Source organism: Octopus sinensis, linkage group LG5 (assembly GCF_006345805.1).
Source record: "Octopus sinensis linkage group LG5, ASM634580v1, whole genome shotgun sequence".
Classification (NCBI taxonomy): domain Eukaryota; kingdom Metazoa; phylum Mollusca; class Cephalopoda; order Octopoda; family Octopodidae; genus Octopus; species Octopus sinensis.
This window is the reverse complement of record NC_043001.1, coordinates 120,062,394-120,069,190: the sequence shown is the minus strand read 5'-3', so window position 1 is coordinate 120,069,190 and position 6,797 is coordinate 120,062,394. Positions and strand designations below refer to the sequence as shown.

At 38.6% G+C, this 6,797-nt stretch overlaps 1 non-coding gene across 1 annotated transcript; it reads left to right on the top strand.

Moving 5' to 3' along the window:
* Positions 1–5,812: 5,812 nt before the first annotated feature.
* LOC115212472 lies at positions 5,813–5,921 on the top strand. The gene has a single exon (XR_003881747.1). It is a non-coding gene; the product is annotated as a U6 spliceosomal RNA (small nuclear RNA).
* The last annotated feature ends 876 nt before the right edge of the window (positions 5,922–6,797 follow it).

Here is a 6,797-nt window from a genome sequence, read left to right as displayed (position 1 = left end):
GCTGTATCGCGAACTTTAGATCCCTTCTGTTGATTTTACACTATCTAGCCTTACAACTCAACGATCAAAGGAGACATAATCCTAATTCATTTTCTTTGTTGCTTTCTTTTTCCTTTTTCTTTTTCCGTTTTTTTTTTATCATTTCACTTTTTGAACCTACCTCTAGCTTGCTTTTTCTCTTGATTTCTCTTGTTCTATTGTCTAATTTGTGATTTATAATAGCCGTTTGCTCAGAGCTTAAAAATTACTTGGAGACATATATACATATACACAAATAGATAGATAGATACTTACATACATACATACATACATACATACATACATACAGATGGATAAATGGATAAATAAATAATTTTTCAATTGTAGAAACCGTACCTACCTAGGCATCAATCTGCACGTGCCAAAAGCAATCCACAGTCCACTTCTCCGTTGAGAGGATACATCCTTTCCATTGTAGTGGCTTATAAAGTTCTTTTCATTTCACCTAATTGTATTCCTTGGAACTACGATAGATTCTCGGCAAAAGTCTTCACCATATATAATCCTTTAAACCTAGTGAGAGGGAACCACCTCGTTCTCTAGTTTTATCAAGAATGTTCGGGAGCAAAGAAATATCCTGCAAAACTGCAGCATACTCATTCATCTAGCTCATAACTGCGCCATTTGTTGTTATCTCTAAGAAACAACACATTGTAACAGTCTGTCGTATCCTTCCCATACCAAAAATAAATTGGGTGTGTGTGTGTGTGTGTGTGTGCATGAATGTTTGCGTATCTATCTATCTATCCAGCTAGCTACACGCACGTAAATTTATGTATGTACATTACTAACTCCACCAACAATTCTATTACCACAGCAACCGTCAATACCATTAGCCTTTATTTCCGTTTCTCAACATTATTCCGCAATTTAATGCGATATCCACCATCTAATTCAAGCAATATCACTCACAAGGAGTAAATAAAAGATATATAGATATCATTTACTATAATATATAGTACATATGAATATATAAATAAGATAGAAGGATAGCTGTCGTGTTCCATCATGTCAACGATGTCCACAAGCTCTTCAGTTCTCTATAGATGCACAAAAACAAATGGACACTAGACGGCCAGCACAACTCCAAACTGCTCCGTACATTAAAACACTGAATGTCAGAGTATACAGCATTGTCCTTGATTAGACAGGCGCAGGTTATATGTTGAAGAATTGATATATGGGCCACGTTTAGTAACTATTTGATCAACTGTACACCTGTTATCGATTTATTACTAGCCGATCAATTATGACTTCGCCTGAACAACGCAGACAACATTCTTGACTCGAGCGGTCACACAAATAAGTAAAACAACATATACAGTACCAGCCTCCCTAATTGGTACAGCACAATTGGTACACAACAATCACAGAAATTCTGCTTGGTAACACGAACGTCTTTAAATAGCAGCTAAATCACTCTCAATTCACACCGTCATCTTAAAATACGAGAGATCATGTAATTCTAGGTACGTTATATCTGAAAAACAAATATGGTTTTGTTGAAAATACTTTTAATTATATGTCTGCTCGGTCACGTTTCATCTTGGCTTAATCAAGAACAAGAAAAACAAGAACAATAACTATCATAATTTTCCTTCTTGTCGAATCCATTTAGTGACTAGTGACAAAAGTATCGATGGGGCCGCCATATGAATCCGCATTACTTATTTCTGAGAGAGAGAGAGAGATGAGAGATGGATGGAGAGAGAGGATGTGGAACGACTACAGTATTTGATATGTATTTCATTTATTGGCCTCGAAGAGATAAAAAGCAAAAGTGAGCTTAGGTGAGATTTGGACTCAGAGCGCAGAGAGCCGAACACTGCAAAACATTCTATCCGACTCACTGCAGACTCACCCAATTTGCAGCCTTACCATCCTCACTGCTTTAACTATTACCATTGTCACTAAAACCACCACTAATATTACTATAACTATCAACACCACCACCACCACCACCACCAATAACAACAACAACAACAACAACAACACTACCACCACCACCATTAACGTCAATAATACCACTGTTATTTTAACACCAACGCAAATTACATCATCACCGATACTATCGTCAACACAATTACCTCCACCACCACCACTACCACCTCCTCCGCCGCCGCCGCCGCCGCCGCCGCCGCCGCCGCCGCCACCACGACTTCATTCACTGCCTCCGCAACCACTGCTGTCACCTCCACTACCGCTACAACACCTATCGATAGCAGTAACACACATCATTCTATCATCGTCAATATTACTCTCATTATATAATGGATATAATAGGATAAGGTTTTCTAACATAGCAACAACAAACAACATTGACAATAACAACAACTGCAACAATAACAACAGCAGCAACAACAACAACAGCAACGATTATAATAATAATATAATAATAATAATAATAATAATAATAATAATAATAATAATAATAATCCATAAAGCACATATCTAGTCAATATAGCCAAAGCCTTGTCCTTCAAAGCGAATTGCTGAGAGATAATGATATTAAATAGAAACATAAGTTTCAGATTACGCATGTCTGTTCCAACTAATCCAGTGAAGCATATCAGCTAACGCTGTTATCCTTGTAACCTAACCTGCTTTGACTAAAAGGTTAGAGGAAAATTGCTGCTTGAACAGAAATGTACGTTCATTATACAGAATATATATTGTCGTTCGCCCACCGTAGCATGGAACACTAAGGATAAGTATCTAGGAAGCTGAATCCATGAACTGATTTCGTTTTTCGAATAGGTGTAATCGATCCATTTCTGTTCATTTAACGGTTCTGTTATGATTTGAAGAAATTCATAAATAATAGCATATTTTGATTCTTCTATTTCTTCCCCGATTCCTAAAAGGTAGAGGGTGAAATGAAATGTAGAGGTTGTATTGCATATAACTAAGAGAGAAGGGGATGTTCATCAGATTTTCAGACCATCAGGTCATCTGTGTCAATTGAATCGGTGAAATCGATGCTGTTGTTGTGTTGAATGGTGAGGTTTTGTAAGTTGATGCATGGCCGAATGGTTGAGAACCTCGCTTTGCAACCGCGTGGTTTAATGTTCAGTCCCACACTGCGACACCATGGGTGTCTTCTACTAAGGCCCCAGGTTAATCAATGCCGTGCGAGCGAATTTGGTAGGCGGAAATTGTGTGGAAGTCCGTTGTATATATATTCGAGTGTGTATGTGGGGGGGTGTATGTGCGCGCGCGCGTGTTTATATTTATTGCTGCATTTGTTCTCATCCACCGCTTGACAACTGATATTGGTTTGTGCAGTTCAGCCGAAAAGACCAATAGACCAACTGCACCAAATTTAAAAATAACTACCAGGGGCAATTTGTTCGATCCCTTCACAGAAGTGCTCTATCATGGCCATACACCAATGACTGAAACAAGAGAAAGATAAAGAAAAAGAATTTCCCGGTATTTCAATTCTGGTAAATACTATGCAATGTGCCGAGGATGCAGTTTGGCAGAGCGAAATACGATCAGAATGATATTTTCCTTATCATTTCTCGTGTGAATTTCATTAATTATAATCTCTTAGTTCATTATGTTGAGAGCATTACCGCCTACTTTACTATTTGTTTTCATACAGCAGTGGTCTCAGGATATTTCTATCAGTAATGCTTTTAAGTTGTCACGCTTGTCATTGTTCATCCACTAAAACCACTTATATATCCCTCTGTCATCTGATATCGGAAAGTAATATGTAGACAATATTTCGTTAGTGAGGTTTAATAAGAAAGAAACACATCCAGAGTTATCAGTGCGCCGCCAAATGTCAGACATGTTGCCCTGTGTTTAGAGTGTAGGCCTCTGGGTCGTAAAGTCGTATATTCGACTCACAAACCGAGCAGCGCATTGTGTCTTTGAACAATGCACTTCATTTCAGGCTACTCCAGTCTTTATCAGCCGGAATGAGGTCTAGCAGCAGCTGGGTTAACCCTAAAAGGGATTGACATCTCGTTCATAGAGGATCATCTAATTTTAGTTGTTTCAATGCCAAGGAAACCGGGACACACTCCAGTTTCATGAGTCTTTAACATTTTTGTACGTTATGTTAGTCAATGTTTATTTGCTAAAACTCTCCATATCTCACAATCTCTTAGATCTAGCATTAACGGTCAAACAACACTTTGCCGATGAATTTTAATTATACCAAAACATGTTGAGAGGTGTCACCATACAATTAGACATGAGAATCTATTCTATTTTTAATTCAACTTTAATTAATTTAAATTCAAGGGGTTGTCTCCACAGCTTTTCCTGACCAGAAAGCAAATGATAAAATCAGCGTAGCGAACGAAGCCTATCCCTCTAGGCCTTCCACTCTTGAATTACCATTTGTGAACGAATACCAAGGCGATAGGTTGACAAACTCCAGATAAAAACCAGAAAAATCAACGTTGGAGCCGCAACGTAACTGCTCGACCTCCTAGAAATAGCAGCAAAATCTTAGAACGCATCCTTTAGTCTTAAAACTGGAGTAACGCAATTCTATGTGCACCATATGAACCAAAGAGAGACTCGCACATCTGGGACTCCTCTGACCATAAAACTGAAGAATCCAAACTGGTCTGATGCTAAACGATGGTAAAAACGAGACAAATCTTCTGAATGCGTAGAATATTTTCGAGCAAGGTAAGAAATATATTTTTATGGAAAATTAATTCATACGGCCAGTGGTGTGTTAAATAATTTCGCTTCGACAATTATTGGTAAATATGCATCGGAATATAAATTAATCTGTACATTCATGAGTAACATATAAATATTCTGTTGGGGAGAACATGTGTGCATTGATGTGAAATGAAACCTAACTACCGCAAGAAAACAAAATTAGCATAATTTATTCGCCAGAAATATGAGTCATTAGATAATCGAAATACCCATTATATGATTGACATGAGAATATTAAATGCAATACTATGTGAGGGAGTGTGTTGTGTGTATGCGCGAGTGCGTGTGTATGTTACTGTATTTTTGTGCATGTGTGTGTGCTTGTGTATATTTATGGATGTGTGTGCATGCTTGTATGTGTGTGTGTGTGTGTGTGTGTGTGTGTATTCTCTGTAGAACAAGAAGTTCTAACGAGAGACTCTGCGAATGGACTTTGATTCCCGTTGAAGCAAATTTCTTTCATTTATGACGGTTATGCTCTTCCTATAAGAATGGACATTCCAAACTTCCATCTTACTCAATTGACAAATGCAAAGTTTTATGCTCTCTCAAAGACACACACCCATACACACACACATACACACACAAACATACAAGCGCAGACAATAACATGAACACAAAAGTACTATAGTCTTTTTCCTGAGTCGACATTGTGACTAATGGAACATAAAAACACAATTATTAATATTAGTATTAATAGTAGTAGTAGGGCAGCGAGCTGGCAGAATTGTTAGCGCACCAAGTAAAAAGCTTAATAGCATTCTGTCCGCGCTTACATTCTGAGATCAAATTCCGCCATGGTCGACTTTGCCTTTCATCCTTTTGGGGTCGATAAAATAAGTACCAGTTGAGCACTGGAGTCAATATAATCGACTTACCACCTCGCTCGAACTTGCTGGCCTTGTACCAAAATGTGAACCCAATATTTGTAGCAGTAGTTGAGATAATGGCCTATTATACTGAAAACTTGCGTATTTCATTACGTCACTTGATGTTTGAAATCAGATTGACATTGCCTTTCGTCTTTCATCGATTCAAAGAGTACTAGTAATATAATGGTATCGTATTTCAAAATGTCTTGTTTGTGACAGAATTACAAACAAATGTCATTATTGTTGGAACAACACTGAAAAAATTAGCATGGCTGTTGCCCAAGGATGACACAAATTCGTGAAGCATTCCATATTCATATAGAGAAAATCATCATCATCATTATCATTATTATTAAGGTGCCGAGCTGGCAGACTCGTTAGCACGCCGGGAAAAATGCTTAGCAGCCTTTCACCCGTCGCTTCGTTCTGAGTTCAAATCCTGCCCAGGTCGACTTTGCCTTTCATCCTTTCGGGGACGATAAAATAAGTAACCCTGGAACACTAGGGTCGATGTAATCGACTAGCCTCCCACCCGCAAATTTCCGGCCTTGGCCTATAGTAGAAAGTATTATTATCCTTATTATTAAGGCGTCGAGCTTGCAGAATCGTTAGCACGCCTGGCTAAATACTTAGCAGCATTTCGACCGTCGCTACGTTCTGAGTTCACATTCTGCCGAAGTCGACTTTGCCTTTCATCCTTTCGGGATTGATAAAATAAGTATCAGTTGAGTACTAGGGGTCGATTAGTCCTCTTCCCCCAAATTTCAGGCCTTGTGCCTCTAATAGAAAAATTATTGTTATTGTCTTTGCACAGCTTCTCGCACTGGAGATGTACTACAGTGCCAGCTGCGCACTACCAGTTGAACTAAGGTAACACCCCTTATTTTTCGAACACGATCTGGAGTATTCGAGCGGTTCCAAGCAGTGCTGTTTTCTGCTAGTGCTCCACCCTTATTGCAGCTCCTATTTGTTTCATGTACTTCTCAAGATTTTTATTCACTGTTCCCAGAGCTCTGATAATCATTGGTACACACCACACTTTTTCAGTCAGAACTCCATTCTGATATCAGCACTGAGAGTATTCACCGCATCAACGAGGGAACTGACTTGGCATTCATCTTTACCATAAAGGTTGAGGTCATTCAGGAATAACAAGTGACTGACTTTTTGTTGGCGGCTTTTGAATACATACTC